Here is a 19,189-nt window from a genome sequence, read left to right as displayed (position 1 = left end):
TGGTGTTTGGGGCTCAGTTGGGCCAAGGGAGCCGGAGACCTGCGGGCTTGGGAGATGGGTCCTGAGTGTTCCTGATGTCACGGCCGTGGGGGTGTTTGGACTTTTGGGTTCTGGTGCCTTAACACAAAGGCACCGATGTCACCGGCTAACCCCACGCTAGGTTGAGGCGTGTTTCCGTATAGGGAACTCTTCAAACTCTGGAGGAGCCAGAAGGACTTTGTTATTTGGTAAAAACCACAGCGTGGCATGGGGGCCAGTCTTAGAGACAGGAGGGTTTGGTTCCAGTCCAGTCTCTGATAGTCACTGTTGGTGGGAGCCATGGGCAAGTGGGTTAGCTTTTCTCCGGCCCTAACTGTTCTAAGTCTAGGAGTTATAGAGGCTTCCAGAGGGTGGAGGAAATCTCTGCACTGGGAGTTCACTACGCTCATGAAACCAAAGGTCTCATCAACAAACAGCAGCCCCAAACAGACTCCCCCACACCCCCACAAACTTCCTAAAACGGTATCAGAGAAAATGGGCATTGCATGCTGTAATCGAAGAAAGTTCTCTTCTGAAAATAGAGCCTTTTGTCCTAAACCACTGAGAAGACAGATCCAAAAATGGAGGAAAGCCTCTACTTGTTTCCTTTAGTTGTCCTCGAATACTCATTAAGAAGGTCCAAAAGGACCATAGGGAGGAAAGGCCACACCTGGGCGTCCCATTTAGGCCTACCTGTGCTGACTTCACCAAGGAAGGGCTTCTGAATTGGGCAGGTAGGACCCCCCCCCCCCAGGTTCTGGGTCCTCATTTTTTCCAGAGTGTTTTGAGAACCTTGGATGCCAGTGATTATGCAAATGCTGTCTACTTTCAGCTTACCAAGACATAAAAAAACTATTTCTTTGCCATCAGGCAGCAGGTGCAAGTTGTGGAGTTGGTCTCTGGGGTCCCTTCATTCTTGAATTCAGAAGGTGTCAAACTCTCATGTTCTTTTAACTGCTGTGGTTTCTGGATAAGTTTCAAGGGAAACCCTACAAGGCAAGAGTTCCAATAGTTTCGCTTGGAGATGATGGAACCATTTACAGCAGCAGCAAAAGACTCGATCTGATAGGAAAATGTGGCCTTCTAAAGAATTTGGACATAGACCTCTGCGGAGATGTGGAATTCTTTGTTGTTGGAACACAGTGATGATCTCAGAGAGAGAAGTTACTTTGTTATTCCAGTGAAAGCTTGGGATTGGTAGGTGCAAGATGGGTCTTGTTATTTTTAAGTGTCCCAGATTTTTAAAAGCTGGATATGTATGAAAGTCTACATATGTGCTTGTTTTAGTTAGGAGTGAGTCCCTCACAGCACACTTTTCGATGATGTGCTAGGAATTCTTAAAAGCTATTTCTCTCTAAATAGTCTTTGCATTCATTCCTATAACCAACAACTGTTTTTCCTCCTCTTTTTTTAATGTACTTTTTTAATACAAAGAATTGTGCTTGGTTTGGGGGGAGATAGAAACAAACATAATTCAGTCTCCCTCCTTTAGCCTGCTTTATAAAAATATCAGTCCTCAAATGAGCGAGGTCCACACTTTGTTCTTCTGTCTAATTATACAACTCACCTCAAGTATAACAGTAGGTTTCGAAGGAAGAGGTAAGCATTTCTAAACTTAATCAGCTCTTTTGGAATCAAGAGGAATTGAAAGCACCTTGAAATCTGCTTTTATTATAAATTTGATTATAGATAAATATATAAAATGTTATATATAAATATACGGGGGTAGTATAACTTACTCCTGGAACATTTTTTTTAAATGGTACAACTTGTACCTGAGAAAGCCACCATTTATTTCTGAATTACCCTGAGAATATTTTTATTGACTGAGAATGGTTAAGAAAATATTTGCCACGTCCACACCAGTTTCTAAATTTTTTGCAGTTTCATAGAAACAAGACTCTGAAGTTCATTTTCTTCTCCCTCCTCCCCCTCTTGCATTAGTTAATTCAAATGAATGCTAAAGTATCACAGGAGGGAGATATAATAATAAAATAGAGGTTTCACCTATCATCTGTTTGATTAGGTGAAGTTGAGTTGTTTTATGATTAAACAGAGAGAGAGAGAGTATGCAGGGCCCTGTTGGGCTTGATGCTGAGCCTTGAGACAGGAAGATGAATAAGCCAGACCTTGGCCTCAAGGAACTTACAGAGTCCTACCAAACATCCTTTGAAGTTCTTTCCCCACTATTGCCTCTTAATTACATGTGGTGTTCGCTCTACCAATCGAACAGCCTTCCTTGGACATCCAGTGGCCAGGAGCTAGTTAGAAATTTCACTTTTCATCTTGACCATTTTGAATGCTAATAGTAGGCCTGGACCACATAAGGTGGAACAAAGACTTCTCAGTTCCCAGTTCATTAGAATAAGTGTCTGCAAAATGCCGGGAAGTTCCCTTCTGGTGTTGCCATTTCAGCTTGGCTCCTGCTTTTTCTTAGGGTGTTCTGGCCCCTTGTCTCATCTTGGTGCTCATATTTTATTTTGGTTGTGGTAGTGGGGGGGATGGGGAAGAGGGAGAGAATGATGTCTGCTCAGCTTTGGGGGCCTATAAACACCTGAAAGTACGCTTGACACTGAAGCATTTCCTTGCCTGAGAAACTCCTTGCAGAATTTCAGTGAAAATGAAAATGAAAAATAGCGAAGTCAACATGTGAGATTTTGGAGAATCCTGTGGATTTGCTTAAGTCGTTCTCGGCAGGGAGGACTGCCTTTTTAGTTAGTGAGCCAAATGTCTTGGGTTAATTTTTCGGGTTTAGAATTGGGCTTGGACAGAGGGGTTGGCTTGAAGAAATTTGAGCTAGTACATCTCCTTGGTAAATGTTATTATATGTATTTGCTATTGGACATCTTTCTTGTGTACAGATTGGATTGTGTCATAACCTGGCATAAACAATCTTAGTTGACTCTAACTTGATCTACTAAATAAAATTGAAACTTATCTGTTCCACATTCAGAATCGTCCACAATCTGGGCCTGGACTCCTTCCTATCTCAAAGCTGTTGAGCACAGTGTTTTCCCAAGTCCAGAGTGTCCTCCCTCCTCCTTTTCACCTGCTGAGTTCCTGCCGTTTTCTCTCCATGAAATCTTTCCTGATGCTGCTCACTAGCCAGTAACACCTTTCCTCTCCTCCTCTCCAGCATAAAGCTCTTTCATTTTATAATTCTCTAGTGTACTTAAGCCTTCCTTTTATGTTATAGTTATCTATGTATGTACCACACACCTCCTCCCCCTTAGACTGTAAATTTCTTTAGGGCAGGTATCATATCTTCTTATCTGTTTTGCATGTGGCAGGGCTTAATAAATTAAATGTTTGTTTGAGTTGAATTGAACATCTATGGCCTCAAGAAATTTGTATTTTTTCTTAGCAGATGTTAGTATTATTTACCTTTAAACTTGCCCAATTCCCATTAAACCTTGTGACTTCTATTTTAATTTTGAAGATGGGCCCTCATCCCTCACGTGTACTTTAAACCAATTATTAATTTGTTTTAAAGGTAGCTTCTTTCTCATATCATAATGATTCTGCCTACCATTTGAGAATGGTTATTGTTAACAATCACATTTTCAATATTACCTTATAACCTGGGACTGTATATATCCTCAGCTCCTAAGGGATAAAGCCCAATTAAGTGCTACTTCCTACATCAGTTTTTTCCCCCCTGGTGGCCTCCCAGTGGGCTGTGGTCTTTATTCTTTACTTCACTCCCCAAACACTTTATATTATATTTTCTTATCTTTGTGTATTTTTCCCACCTTAAGGGCAAGACCCATTTCAGATTTTTTTTTTCTGTCTTTGTCTTTTAATGCCTAGCACATAGTAGGCACTTACTGAATGCTTCCTGGGTGGAAAGGGCTGATCACTTAGTCTCTTTCCAGCCAATCCAGGCGTGAGGATCAAAGGCCTTGCAGGAGCCAGACTCGATGGATCACATATTTTATTTGGGTGCCTTCAGTGGAAAAGGATTTACTTATCTTCTTGGGCCACGGAAATGGCTAAACAATCAGTAACCTCGGGTAGTCGTCCTAGGTGTGGGGACAGAGATCCAGGTTTATTATTTGGAAACCTAGAGTAGATCCTAGATTGTAGGGGCTGGAAGAGATCCTTGAGGTCACCTAGTCCAACCCCCTGAGGTTACAATGGGCAACTGTAACTGAAACCCAGTGAGATTGTTACTTTCCCAAACACACAGTGGCAGGCCCCACATCTCACAGAGGTTCCACTATTGTAACCGCCTCCCAGGTTTGTGGAGACTCAAATGAGACAATGTATGTCAGACACTCGTAGTCCTCAGCAGCATTGCTTGTTATTAGCTTTCCAGCCCCCTCTGAGAGGAATACAAGAAACCTAAAGTGCTTAAGTTGTGGTTAAGTTTTTCCTTCAGTTTAGCTGGTGACCGTCCTATGGATAGGGACTGTGGGGGGAAAGAGGTATGTTACAATGAGTCTACACTAGTCAGTTCCACGAAACTTGCAATCAACTCTGGGTCCTGCCTGGGCTTAGAAATGTTTCTGTGATAATTAGGTGTTGTGATGATCTTTTGGTGGCTATTTTTTCTAGACTTTAAAAAACCTTCCCTGGTTATCTCTGCTCTCTCTTGTCACTTAAAAACAACCTCCTTGAAATCTTGTGCTTGGAATAGAGATGAGGAATATTTTTGGAAATATGAGAGTGTGATGGAGGGGGTCTGGGACCTTGCCTGGAGGCTGCAAGGTCCCCCTTAGGAAACTTAACGTTTTGTTTAAGCTTCAGGAAGTGGGGTGGGGAAGGATGGAGAGAATCCCTTAGCAAAATACCCTCCGCTTGTCCTTGAGTCTGTGCAACTGATCAGAGGTGAATCTTAAGGAGCTTCTGACTATTATATACACCTCCTTTCCTTTCCCAAAGGATGGTCATTATGGAACAGTATAAACAGGGGGATTAATGAATGGAGAGTTTGATGTGAGCCTCTCCAGAGAGCTTACCCACCCATCCTTTTTGTTTCTTGGGTATCTGAGATTATGGGGTTGCTCATTTTTTGGGTCTGGGTGTTAACAGGTGGGTTGTCTCCAAGATCTGTGTGTCCCACCTTTGCTGGCCCCCTCTATCCATTTCTAAATCAGTGCAGTTCCCACGCATCTTATAGGGGAATTAAGGCAACAACAATGGTAGTAGGGTACCCCTGGCCTCCTTTTCCTCTCCCATGCCTAGGGTTCTGACAGAAACAGGCTAAAATCCCTTATGGCCAACTTAGTATAAGGCAATGATGCTTCCCTACTTTTATTCCCTCTTATTTAGGGAAGGAAATTATTTAAATAGTGGCCTTCCTGGCTTTCTTAACCTATTATCTTGCCTTTAATTTTTAAGTATCTTTGAAAACAGGGAAATGGGGGGGGAGCTACAGTTTGGGGAGGCGTCTTCTGTCCCAAAGAAAACATGACTAGAACTATGAAAATTGGCTCATTAAAATATTGGAAGATGGCATTTTAAATCTGCTGCTGATTTCACACTCTCTCTCTGCCACAAACCTGGTAATTCTGATAGTGAAATCTCCCCCTCCCCTTCATTTTCCCCTCTTCTTCTGATTTTCTGTAGAAAAGATTAATGGCCACCTTTGATCCCTAATATGGAAGGTTTAGGAGGACAACTTAGACATTTGATGGGAAAGGGGGGCCAAATGTCTGCCCATCCTCCAGTATTTGGGGACTGTAATGAGTAGGAGTGGAGATCAACAGGTAACCTGAAAGTAGGAAAATACTTTATCCTGAGGCTCTCAGTAAACCAGCAAGATTTCTGATGAAGACTTTGATTTCCAGGTGCCATTTTGTGCTCCTGTATATGTGTTTATCTCTTTATATTTGTCTTACATTTATTTTAATAACATTTATTTTTAATAACATCAGATTGAAGTCAGAGGCAAACTGAATAGCTTCCCTCCTTGGTCTGTAGGAAGTTCTGGATTGAAAGGCTCATTTAGTAAAAGATAGAGGCCTTTGGTGTTTGGTTTTAAGTCCTCCGAGAGGGTGCATACTCGATCTCTTTTGGGAAAGGAGTCCTTTTTAAGCTTTTCTTCATTTCTTTATTGATAGAAAGTCCTAAATACTCAAGAGCACATGGGCCTTCTTAAACCTAGACTGGCTTCCAAAGAATCTCCTTATGTACCCCCAAATGACCTGTCCTGAATCTCACTCTCCCCAATACCTTGTCCGGCACAAGCTTCTCAAAGAACGCTTTCAGCAACATCTTAAAAAACAATTTTCCTTAACCGCTTAAAAAAAAATTTCCAAATACTATTTCCAGGGGAAAAAAAAAAAACTCCAACTCTCTTTCTTTGCACTGTCTCGGGCTCTACTTTTTAAAATGCTCTTTGGCTAAGGGCCTTGGTTCTTAATGTACCCTCAGCATGCTGGGATGGTTTTTCTTTGAAGCAGCTTGACTGTAGCTCTGTAGAACATCTGCATTATCATCTAGGCTGCAGGACAACACTTGGATGCGCTCACTATTAAGGGGTTGGGGTATGTGTGTGAATGTATTATCAATCAGAGGTCAGTACTTAAATAAAGCCTGCTTTAAAATCCCGGCTCCTTGTCTCTGTGAGGTTCTCAGCTGGTATTATTTGGCAGCTAGGGACAAGTGAATTCTGTCAAGTGCCCTTTAAATGATGTGTTTCACCAACTGTACCTGAGTTATCTGCAAAACATGTCGGGGGGGCATAAGGCTTTCATTCCCATGGGAAATATTTCATTATCTTAAAGGTAGAGCATGGGGGTAGGAGCGGATCTAGACATAGAGAGATCCCAGATTAAGAACTACTGGGTTCCTTTGCTAGGACAGACTAAAGCACTATTAGGATTGAGGAAGAAAATCTAGAAAGAGTGCAGGAATACTGCAGGTGTTAGGGAGAATGTAGGAACACTGGGTAGTGGGAAGATGGACCGGAGTGCTAGAGAGTGCAAGAGCAATAGGTAGTGGGAGGGTGGACAGGAGTGTTAGTGCAGGAACACTAGGGAGTGGGAGGGTGGACAGGAGTGTTAGTGCAGGAACACTAGGGAGTGGGAGGGTGGACAGGAGTGTTAGTGCAGGAACACTAGGGAGTGGGAGGGTGGACAGGAGTGTTAGTGCAGGAACACTAGGGAGTGGGAGGGTGGACAGGAGTGTTAGTGCAGGAACACTAGGGAGTGGGACGGTGGACAGGAGTGTTAGTGCAGGAACACTAGGGAGTGGGAGGGTGGACAGGAGTGTTAGTGCAGGAACACTAGGGAGTGGGAGGGTGGACAGGAGTGTTAGTGCAGGAACACTAGGGAGTGGGAGGGTGGACAGGAGTGTTAGTGCAGGAACACTAGGGAGTGGGAGGGTGGACAGGAGTGTTAGTGCAGGAACACTAGGGAGTGGGAGGGTGGACAGGAGTGTTAGTGCAGGAACACTAGGGAGTGGGAGGGTGGACAGGAGTGTTAGTGCAGGAACACTAGGGAGTGGGAGGGTGGACAGGAGTGTTAGTGCAGGAACACTAGGGAGTGGGAGGGTGGACAGGAGTGTTAGTGCAGGAACACTAGGGAGTGGGAGGGTGGACAGGAGTGTTAGTGCAGGAACACTAGGGAGTGGGAGGGTGGACAGGAGTGTTAGTGCAGGAACACTAGGGAGTGGGAGGGTGGACAGGATTGTTAGTGCAGGAACACAAGGAGGGGGGTGGACAGGAGTGTTAGTGCAGGAACACTAGGGAGTGGGAGGGTGGACAGGAGTGTTAGTGCAGGAATACTAGGGAATGGGAGGGTGGACAGGATTGTTAGTGCAGGAACACAAGGAGGGGGGTGGACAGGAGTGTTAGTGCAGGAACACTAGGGGGGGTGGACAGGAGTGTTAGTGCAGGAACACTAGGGAGTGGGAGGGTGGACAGGAATGTTAGTGCAGGAACACTAGGGAGTGGGAGGGTGGACAGGAGTGTTAGTGCAGGAACACTAGGGGGGGGGTGGACAGGAGTGTTAGTGCAGGAACACTAGGGAGTGGGAGGGTGGACAGAGTGTTAGTGCAGGAATACTAGGGAATGGGAGGGTGGACAGGATTGTTAGTGCAGGAACACAAGGAGGGGGGTGGACAGGAGTGTTAGTGCAGGAACACTAGGGGGGGTGGACAGGAGTGTTAGTGCAGGAACACTAGGGAGTGGGAGGGTGGACAGGAATGTTAGTGCAGGAACACTAGGGAGTGGGAGGGTGGACAGGAGTGTTAGTGCAGGAACACTGGGGGGGGGTGGACAGGAATGTTAGTGCAGGAACACTAGGGAGTGGGAGGGTGGACAGGAATGTTAGTGCAGGAACACTAGGGAGTGGGAGGGTGGACAGGAGTGTTAATGCAGGCACACTAGGGAGTGGGGGGGGTGGACAGGAGTGTTAATGCAGGCACACTAGGGAGTGGGGGGGTGGACAGGAGTGTTAGTGCAGGAACACTAGGGAGTGGGAGGATGAACAAGAGTGTTAGAGAATCTAGGGAGAGTGCAGGAGCACTAGGGGGTGGGAGGGTGGACAGGAGTGTTAGAAAATCTAGAGAGAGTGCAGGAGCACTAAGGAGTGGGAGGATGGACAGGAGTGTTAATGCAGGCACACTAGGGAGTGGGGGGGTGGACAGGAGTGTTAGTGCAGGAACACTAGGGAGTGGGAGGATAAACAAGAGTGTTAGAGAATCTAGAGAGAGTGCAGGAGCACTAAGGAGTGGGAGGGTGGACAGGAGTGTTAGTGCAGGGATACTAGGGAGTGGGAGGGTGAATAGGAGTGCGGGAGAGAGAATCCCAGCCTGGCCATGCAGCTCCTGTGGGTTGCCCCAGAATGTGTACATGTGGGAGGGCCCGGGCAGTGGGAAGCTAAATGGGATGGTGCCTTTGATTTGCAGTGTCTGATGTCCATGATCCACCAGGCAGTTTTCACCTGCTAGACCCTGCCAGGGCACACTTGGGCTGGTTGAAGCTCTTTGGGGGTCCGGTGTGAGGCCCTACCAGCCCTGTCTCCTCCTCCTTTCCTTTGGGTGGCTGAGGGGGACTTCTCCTCGACTCTCTTACCTCCACCCTTGCTACTTGTGGTCCCCTGCCCTTTTATCTTCCTCTGTACCTTTAAAAGAAAATCTGAACTGTTGTTCCGCTCTCCCCAGTGAACTGGGAAGAAAGCCAGCCTGGCGAGAGCCTGCCATTGGATTCGGTGGCCAAAGGGTTTGAAACGGATCCATTTCCGTGTGCCCCATCGTCTCTCCTCCTCTTCCTCTCTGCCCCCCTCCTCTCAGCCCCGGGCCCCACAGGCCATTGGTGGGCAGCCTTCCCCTGGGCAGCTCCTCTCCCTGACCCACCTGAAGGGGCCACGGAAGGCTGCCTCTTGGATGCTAATGGGCCCGGCTTGTCCTGGCTTGTTTGTAGTGATTTGTGTCGGCATTTATATGCAAATACTATCAACTTGCCGAGTTAATTATCTAGTGCTCCCCCTGCCCCCCCAGCAGCCTCGGCCTCCCTTGCCGCCTGGGTCCCTCTGCTTTGGCTCTGCCCTTCGCCCCCTGGGATGCCCGTGAGGCGGCGGGGGCAGATCCCGCCCCGGGGCCCCTGGCCTGTGCCAGGGTGCATGGCGGGCGAGGGGAGCGAGCCGGGCCTTCCTCTGTGGGTTGGGCGTGGAAATAGAAAAGAGCAGCTGGGGGAGCTGACTTTCCGTGTGAGTGCCTGAGGAGAGGAGTCGGGTTACAGAGCCAGGTCGTCCTGCCGCACCTGAGCTGCCCTTGGGCCCTCCCAGCCGGCCCTTGAAAGGCCGTCCCCTGGTTTTCAAACATGGCTGTGCAGATGCACTTTTGGCTGAAGCTTGGCGGCCCTCCACTGGGAGAGAAGAAAAGGGAGGGATTTTCCCCTTTCTCTGCATTCCCCACGACTTTTAAAGGAGGGTTGGAAACGGTAGCATCCATAGGCCTTTTCCTCCCCCTTACTCCTCTCATCCCCGGCCCCGCAGTTCCCCCACGCTTTCCCAGCAGCCTTTTCAGTGGGCCACAAGCCCCACCGGCTGGATGGGGGTAATGGGAGCTAATCATGATGACCACTTTGGAAGAACAGTTTCCCTACATCCTCGCGGGATTCTCCCAGCAGCCCCCAGGGTAGCGAGGTGGCCGTACCACGGGGCGGCCCAATGGTGGCAAGGACTTAATGGTAACCGGGGAACATCCCTAGTGGCTTTGTCAGTGACATTTACGGCAAAATCTCTGACAGAAAGGCCCACACGGCAGTGGCGGGGCCCAAAGCAGGGCCCTGGCTACAGGGATCCTTGGTGGAACCCAAAGCTTCCGGGGCCCCTGATCCCACGTCAGGCCTGTGATCGCCTCTCATTCAAGGCCTTATTTCAGTCCTTTGTAAAGGTGAGGGCTGCACGGGGGTCTCTCTGGTCTCTCCCAGGTTCAGAAGCCCCCCTGCCCCGGAGGGACCGGAACCCACCTCGTATCCCTGACATGAGGATAAAAATGTGGCCCCGTGGGATTATGGGAGCACGCAGATGTTTCCCCACCTTGGAGCTGGATGCGAGGCCCGTGACCCACAAGCGTACTTCACAGACTCATTCTTAGCTGTGGACGGAGTAATTTCTTCCAAAGCTTTGGAAGGGCCGCAGAACACTTTTCTCTCTGTAGTTTGGCGAGGAGAGCAGGGCAGGTGACAACGCGGCCATTCCACAGATTAGGAAATGAAGCATTAAGGGAGCTGCGGCGACTTTCTGAGAGCTGTGCAGTTAGGAATTGCCCTTTGCGTTTTCGGTTCAGCAGGTTGGTTACGGCCTCCCATGGTCGAGGCGTTTTGCTAGATACTTGGATACAAAAGCAAAAACAAAAACAGCCCCTCTGTCCTCAGGAATTTTATAGTCAATTGAGGGGAATACCACATTTACACAAATATGTGTCAGCAGAAGGGCAGTTTCAGAAGGGGGCGAGCATGAAACGAAGAACCCAGGGCGTCAGGGAGGACTTCCTAGAAGAAGTGATGTCTGAGCTGAGCTATTGGATAAAGGAGGATTCTGAGAAATAGGGATGTGGAGGAGGGAATGTGGCCCACAGGGGCCGAATCTGTGGGGGGTGATAGAGCGGGAAGCTGGGGAAGCGGCCAGTTGGATTGAAACGGAGACTTATGAAAGGGGATGACGGGAACTGGCCCAGGTGCGAGCCGGGCCTTGGAGCTCACCTGAAGGAGTCGCTGGCAGCTTTCAGGGGACTGCGGCCAGTATGGACTGGTAGCTTTGGTCATTTTAGCCACTTTGTGGAGGGCAGGTTGGAGAAAGGAGAAAATAAACAGGCCAGGTGATCCCAGAGGTCCAGAAGGGTCTGGAATGAGTGGCGAGGAGACTGGTAGGAACCTTAGAAGGCCATCCTCCCCCCATTTTACTGACAAGGGAATTGAGGAAAACAGGGTCACACAGCTAGGAAGTGTCTGAGGCCAGGTTTGAATTTGGAAAGATGAGTCTGCTGGACTCCAGAGTCACGAAGAATTGGACACAACTGAATAACAACAGCTTTCAAGTCATTTAATAACCCACCTGATGTTCTAAATCTATGCTTCTTGAGTCAGGGCAGACAAAGAAGGCCTTGAACAGAGTTTTGGAGGTTCCCTCACGTAGGGAGCAAGTGATGACTGTTGATCCAGTGGAGGATGATCAGATAGATGGATAGGAGGAGAACCAGGGGAGAAGAGTGCCTCAGAAGCAAGGAAGGGGAGGTTTTGCAGGGGAGAACAGGCCCCCAGTGTCGGAAGCGGCCGAGGTCAGAGAGTCTGAGGATTGAGAGAAGACCGCTGGAAATCTTTTAAGAGAGCAGCGTCCATAGAGTGGAGACTAGAGAGCCAGATTCTTGCAACAGTGACTGAATAATGAGTGCATAGTGAGGAAGTAGAGACATTGAGCAAAGACAACTGGCAGCTTGTCAGTGAAAAAGAAAACCCTTATTGTATGATGGTCTGATGAGACATTATTGCATTTTTTTTTTAAGACTAAGGGAGACCTGAGATGTTTATAGAAAGTGGGTAAGGAAGAATTCCTCAGGGAGAGATTGATGTTGAAAGGGGCTGGGGGGGGGGTGATTAAAAAGCCAAGAGATCCAAAGACAAGCCACAACTATGTAGAAGGACTGTGGGGGAAAGCGGGGGTTGCAGAAGTTGGGGGAAGAAGTAAGGAGTCAGAGAAGGGATTTTTCTATCAGAAAGAGCTGAGACCCCTTGGGGATGGTAGACCATTAGGAAAACCTAAAAAGATTGCTGTGCAGCAGTGAGAGCCCAGTTGACATTAGAAACCATCAATCTGTAGAGGACCCAGTTGGTGTATATTCGTTTTATTCAGTAGCGTGGGAGTAAATGCAAAGAAGGTTAAATGGAGAGAATGTTGGATTTGGAATAAAAAGACCTAGGTTCAAACCCAGACTTTGCTGCTCAATATCTTATAACATGGAGCAAGTTGTCTTTATCTTTGGTCCTGTTTGCTCATTTATAAAATGGGAACTCCCCTCCTAGACTTAATTTATGATCCTCAGGAAGCATTCAGTAGTGACCTAGGGTTGAGGAGTGTCAAGGCCTAGATATTGTAAGGACAATGGAGTGAGCCAAGCATGGAGAACCATTCACAGTTGAGTTGGGCAACTGTGCAGTCAAGACTTGGGTAGGATGGAAATCTGCTCAGAGGAGGGCCTGGAGGTCTGGGTGAAGGCTAGAAAGACCTGAGGCAGGAGGAGGAGAGGACGGCAGAGGGAAGTTTGCAAGGTCAGGGAGCTGCTGTAGTTCTGAGGATGACGACTGAGGGACAGATTAGGTCACGAGGGGAGATTGGAGAGCTGGATAAATATCTGGAAGAACAGGGTGGCGGAGGAGTCCCTGAGCTTAAGGGATGGCGTTTGGGCAGAGGAGGACTACAAGCCGGGTGTGGAAGTCCTTGAGGAAGCAGGGAGACCAAAGCTTAGAGAAGCTAGCTAATGGCAGACAGTTGGTGAGCGATGGCCCCTAGGGAGGAACCGGAAAGGCCGGGGGATTTGGATTGCAGTGACACTGAAGGGGCTGACCAAGGCAAGACTCCGTGGGGAGAAAGACAAGCCCACTGTGTGCAGGAAGGGACATAAAACTGTCCCGGAGAAGGTGCTTTCAGAAGGTGGCGCGGAAGGGAAGAACGGGGACCGACGGGGGGAGGAAGGAGAAGGGAAAGGAGGAGGAAATGATGACTGTTTTCTAGTTTTCTCTGGAAACTGGTTCTGAATCCCTGGGATTTGAGGAGTGGGAGATGACTGGCTGGAGAACAGGGGGAGAAGCAGTTGCTTCAGTTGGTCTGATGGGGAGGATCCTTAATAAAGGTGGTAGGAAGGTAGCGAGGAGGACCACGGATGGCTGGCTGAAGTGGCTGGGCCTCTGTCTCTGGTCCTCAGGCCTTGGCGGGGCAGGGGTGGAGGGTCTGATGGCAGCAGGGACCTGGCCGGGGGGATGCAGGCTACGGCCCGAACCCTCCAGGTGAAGGGATTGCGTGTCCGTGGCAGCCGGGAGGGGAGCAGAGAGCTCTCTGACTCTCCTGAGGAAGGCCGGGGCAGACAAAGCCAGTTCTAATGTCAAGACCAATCGCACCAGACCACCTCTCGATTCCTGATTGCTACAAAGAGCGATTTTTCATAGTGTGACCTAAGGGAAACCTTCCATGGATGACTCAGCTGGAACAATTGCTGTCATCACTTCCTGTGGTTGTGGCAGGGCTCCCTTTTTGAACAGCCTTCATAGGATGTGCTACCCAGGAACTGGGAATTCTTCCCCCTGAATTACCCACAGACCCTTTCCATAAAAGGAGGGGGACTCCTCCTACCGCCACCTCCCTCCTTTTCCCACTCCCCCCAGAAGCAAAAATGAGATGGCTTGTTAGAACAATCTGATGATGTCAGTATTTTGTGTTGATGGATTTGGTGAAGGAGAAGGAGGAGAGAGCTGGGGAAAGGAAGATAGGTCTTGTATTTTCCTAAGACAGATCGTTCTCTGTGGTTTGTACAAATTTCAGCACAGAATTTAGGATTCCCGGCCTCACAACTAAATGCTTTCACATGAGATGATCCATTTCTCACTTTAAAAAAAAGTGCTTACTTCCTTTTGCTCCTCCCTCCTCCTGCCCTTTTCCTTTTTCTCCCCAGTCAGTGAGAAGAGTTTTCTTTCTGTCTTTCTTAAGTCTTTGTTTTTATTCTCTGGAAGGTAGGGCCCTGAATGCACAGCTGCAGTCCTGGAGCAGAGACTGAGCTCAGAACAGCTTCTAATCTCTCCAGCTTCCACCCCTCTGCCTTTTGTGTGGGAGGGAGCCAACTCCCCTGCACACTTAGGCCTGTCCAGAAAGGGGGAGAGTAAATATTCCAAGGGCTCTCTGTCCTCTCTCTCACCACACACAAGTTTGTAGTAGACCAACAGTTCAGGTTAATTTTATGTACAAGGTCCCTTTTGTTGGAGAAGGGGGTGAAAGTCCACAGCTGTGACCGGAAAGAGGGGAAGGGACTGCTGGGATGACCTTGTTTTAAGAAGTTTAAAAGGAATGCTAATGTCAGAGATCTGGATGCACTGACGTGGGTGAGAGTGTGTGTGTTTGAGTCAGGCTGCAGATAAGGTGTACAGTATTTTAAAAGTTGCCCTGAAAACAGCTCCCGGGGAGACATTGGGCCCATAACAAATTAAGGCAAACAGGTAGAGGAGTGTGTGTGTGTATCTTATTATCATCATCCTTTTACTGCACAGCCTCCGTAGCCTCAGGGGAGGGTGGGATTGTGGATTAAAGGAAAGTTTCAGGCTCACAAAGTTTGTGGTTCTCTGCAAGGTTATGGCAGCTAAACTGGGCCTGGAAGGGAAAGGTGTACTTGAACAGAAAGATGGGCCATTCTGGGCCAGAGATTCATCGTGACCAAAGGTATGGAGGTGGGAAAGGCCTGCAAGAGCAGAGTCTTGGCTGGCCAGGGGGCCAGGAGAGGATGAGATTTGAGTGTAAAGTGAGGAGTGAAAGGGCCGGATACCGGGGCTTGAGGTAATTTTAGTAGAGGGGTGACCTGGGATTCGGAGAGAGGGGAAGATCTGGAGCTAGGAAAACCGCTGGAGGAGCCTTTTAAAGAGTAGGTGAGAGGAGATGAAGGTTTGAACTAGAGCCGTTGCCCCTCAGGAGAATAGAGTCAAATTAGACACGGTAAGAACTTGGCACTCACTAGATCTTCCGGGTCAGGGAGGTGGCAGAAGGACAGCTGGGAGTTTGCAAGGGGAAGGCTGGCCTGCGTTCTGGCACTGTGCTGTGGGGTCTGAAGCCCGTCTCAAAGCTTCGTACCTAGTAGGTGCTTAAGAAGTGTTTGGAGTTTTAACACTCTATTTTTTATTGGTTTCTTTGTTTTTACATCACCTTTTCTCTGATATTCTTAACTTCATATATGTGATCTTAAACATCAGATTTTTCCAAACCTGTTTCTCATCTGTAGAATTGGGGGGGATGCACTCAATGGTGCTGAGGTCCTTTCCAGATCCAAAATCTTGTGTTAAGTGTGATAAAAGATTTTAGGAGAAAGAATAAAAAATAATTCAGCAGAATCAACCAACCCATCAACCAGCATATGCTACATTCAATACCTTCAGCCTCTCTTCTGCAAAGAAAGGATGAAATTGCCTTTTCTGAACACTTCTCTGGGGCCAAACTCTATCATTACAATTACCCTGTGTTCACTTTCTCTTTGTTGTTGTTATTCTTTTCTTTTTTATTCCTCCCTCCTTCCTTCCTTCCTTCCTCCTTCCTTCCTTCCTTCCTTCCTTCCTTCCTTCCTTCCTTCCTTCCTTCCTTCCTTCCTTCCTTCCTTCCTTCCTTCCTTCCTTCCTTCCTTCCTGTGTTGTCATTTACAATATGTTGTTTTCCTGGTTCTGCTTACTTTGGTCTACATCAGTTCATATAAGTCTTCCCCTGTCTCTCTGAATTCTTTTTCTTCTTCATTTCTTAGGGTTCAGTGATACTGTATTTCATTCATGTACTCCCACCTTTTGCTGTCTCTCACAAACTGCTGTCGGGAATAGTTTAGTGTGGATAGGAATTTTCTGCCTGTCTCTGATCAGTTTGGGGTATTTGCCTAGCAGCGGGAGCTCCACGGGTATGGACATTTCGGTTCTCCTCAATGGCAGCTTGTTTCCCAGCACGGTGGAACCAGCTCACACCTCTACCAGCATTGCGTCAGTGTGCCAGTCTTTCTTCCATCTTTCCAGCATTGAGCATTTCCATTTGATGTCGCCTTTCCCAATTTGCTGGCTATGAGGTGAAACTATAAGATTGTTTTGATTTGCACGTCTTTTCCTAGTCATTTGGAACATTGTTTCTGTGATAATTGCTCTTCTTTTTTAGCGAACTTTTTGAATTCTTTGACACTTTATCCATTGGGGAATGGCTCTTAGACTTATGTATTTATGTTAATTTTCCTCTACCTTGGATAGCAGACTTCAAGATCCTTTTCATCTTCGGATGCTTTACTTTACCTGTTGCCAGCCTACCACTGGAGCTACTTTGTGGTCCTGAAGTCACTCTGGACATGGACGGAGGACTGTATCAGTGGTCTGATTTAGTGGAACTTGGAGGGAGGATTACAAGTTGAAAAAAAATTCAATCAGCCTCTAATGATGATGCTTTTTTTCATAAAGCCATTTCAGCTCTGTCCCTCCCACCTGAAAAGTGCTATTGGGATGATGTTGCAGTTAAAAATGCAGTCACAAGTTTGGACTTGGCAGAGTCCCACACTAAGGCACTTTTGGTCGGCATTAAAATTTTAGATTAGAAAGAGAGGACTAAGTGCTGGATGCAGGACAGCTCATCATTTATCTCATCATTTGCAAGCGGAGACTTTGTAGAAGTCTTGATTTTTGGTTGTTCTGTATATTGAAGTATTGGTTTTCACCCCTTCTGTGAAAATATAACTTGTCCCGGCCTTGTCATTATCCAGCAAGAAGGATAAGATGGACTTTCTCTGCTTTTAGACCCAACAGTTTTCAAAGGTTATGTTTTGCTCTCTTCCATGTCTTATATTAGTGTGTTTGGTGTTTTTTTATTGGGAGGGGGGATTAGTCGGGTCTACCTTTCTTGACCCTTTGCTTTACCTAGGCACACACCCCACCCCCCTCTTCATTTTTTTTTTTTTTATTTCAATCTCTCAAAGACAAAGGACCTGGAAGCTCAGACCTGTCCTGCCACATTCCTGAGTAATTTGGTTTTGATTAACCCAAGGAGAAAAGTTGGTTTCTCATAGCGACTGAAGGGATCAAAGCAGGACAGGCAGTTCCCCTAATGCACTAGGTTTTCTCCCCTGTCCTGGCCCCTCCTCCTCCTCCTCCTCCTTCCCCTCCTCCATCCCCTTCTCTTTTCTCCTCCCCACCCCCTCTCCTTCTTCCTTTCAACCTTCCCCTCTTTAGAAAGTTAGAGCAGGAGTTATTTCCATTTTCCGATTCTCATGAAAGTGGAAGTGTATCATAGAGTGGTGGATGGAGAGACACAAGGAGAAATCTCCCCCATTCCCCCCTCCTTGCCATTCTTTTCTTCTTTAACTCCTTTCCCCCCACAAAGCTGCAAAGCACATTCCAGGGCTAATCCTGCTCCAGGAGGAATGCAGATGGCTGTAATTGTGTGACCCGGGATGGGCCTTCCACATCTGGGCAGCTTTTCTTCTTCAGGGAGATGGCTAAAAAGGTCATTTACATAAAGAAACAGGCCGTGTGCTTCTGCCCTTCCAGAAATCGCCCATATGCCATACCTATTGCTAGGCCGAAGGGTTTCCGACAGAACAAGGATCCCTTAGGCTTTCCCTCCCTTCTTTCTCCCATTACAGTTTAAAGGCACGTTTTTTGGTTTGGGTTTTGACCATATTCCTGCTCGGGGCACTTTATGGGAAGGGCAATTAAAAAGAAACAAACAAAACTCCTGATTATAAAAAAATCAAGTGGAGGTTTGAAGCAAACTTCACATGACGAATGAATGATACTGTTTTTTGTATTTAAAAGCGTTTCTATGTACACATATATTTAGAAAGTTAATATTTATAAATGCACATAATACATACACGTAAAATTTTTTTTAAGCCAGCTCTTAGTCCCACAGAAGTAATTAGCTGTATCTCCAGAAAGGTTTCCTCCGTTTCACTGAGCTTTCTAAATTGTATAGAGCAAGATCACACGTACTCGTACTTTGCTAAATTACCAGTTCATGAGTGAAGATTCCTATTTGGATGTGAAGATGTTGAAATGTCGAATGGGAGTCTGAACATTTTGAAATAATAACTGCAGGCAGTTGAAATAATGACCATAGGCAGTTTTACCAAGTTAGGGGCATAAGAGACCTGAACCAAGAGAACTGTCTTAATCATATACAAAAACTTCTCTTCTCTTACTAAATTCAGTGTTGGAAGACAAGTTGCTGGAGGGACCCGTGTGAGCCTGACAGTAATGATGTGCTTTGTCCTTTGTATAAGATGATGAGGCCATGATGAACTCCTTTAGTTGTTTCAGTCGTGGTGATGGATTTGTGCCCAGCCACCCATCCCTTGTGACCGGGGGCTTTCAATTAGAAGGGATCAGGGGTAGAGTTGGAGACAGTTTTCTCGGTGGAAACTAACTATTGGGGAATTGGATGTGTGAACGTGGCCAGTAATTTAGCCTTCTGAGAGAAGAGATGAAGAAAGCTACAAACAAAAACTTCTGCGTCCCAGAGAGTCCCGACCCCTTCAAAGTGCGCACCTCGGGGAGCTCGCAGACTTGCCATGGCGATGCCGTCGCCACTCGGTTACCTGAAACGCCTCCCTCGTAATTGGCTCAAACGCGCGTCTCCTGGTTCCGAACGTCCCCAGGGACTTGCCAGGTCCGGGTCCCCTCTCCCGGGACGGACTTGCCAGGTCCGGGTCCCCTCTCCCGGGACGGACTTGCCAGGTCTGGGTCCCCTCTCCCGGGATGGACTTCCAGGTCCGGGTCCCCTCTTCCGGGACGGCCTGGATTTGTGGCCAGGACGGTTCTCGGCCGGGCGAATGCCCCAGGGTGGGTCAGAATCCCTGGTCTCTTCCTGGAGGAGCTGCTAGGGGGTCTGTGAAACTCACCTGGCTGGGTCTGCTATGGGTTTCCGATGTAGGGCCATTTGGGGCCATTCAGACCGGGCTCTGGGATGGCCATCCCCTCCCTCATCTCTAAGGGAGTTCCTACCACACCCCA

This window comes from Antechinus flavipes, chromosome 2 (genome assembly GCF_016432865.1).
Source record: "Antechinus flavipes isolate AdamAnt ecotype Samford, QLD, Australia chromosome 2, AdamAnt_v2, whole genome shotgun sequence".
NCBI classification, from domain to species: Eukaryota; Metazoa; Chordata; class Mammalia; order Dasyuromorphia; family Dasyuridae; genus Antechinus; species Antechinus flavipes.
This window is presented reverse-complemented; position numbering follows the sequence as displayed.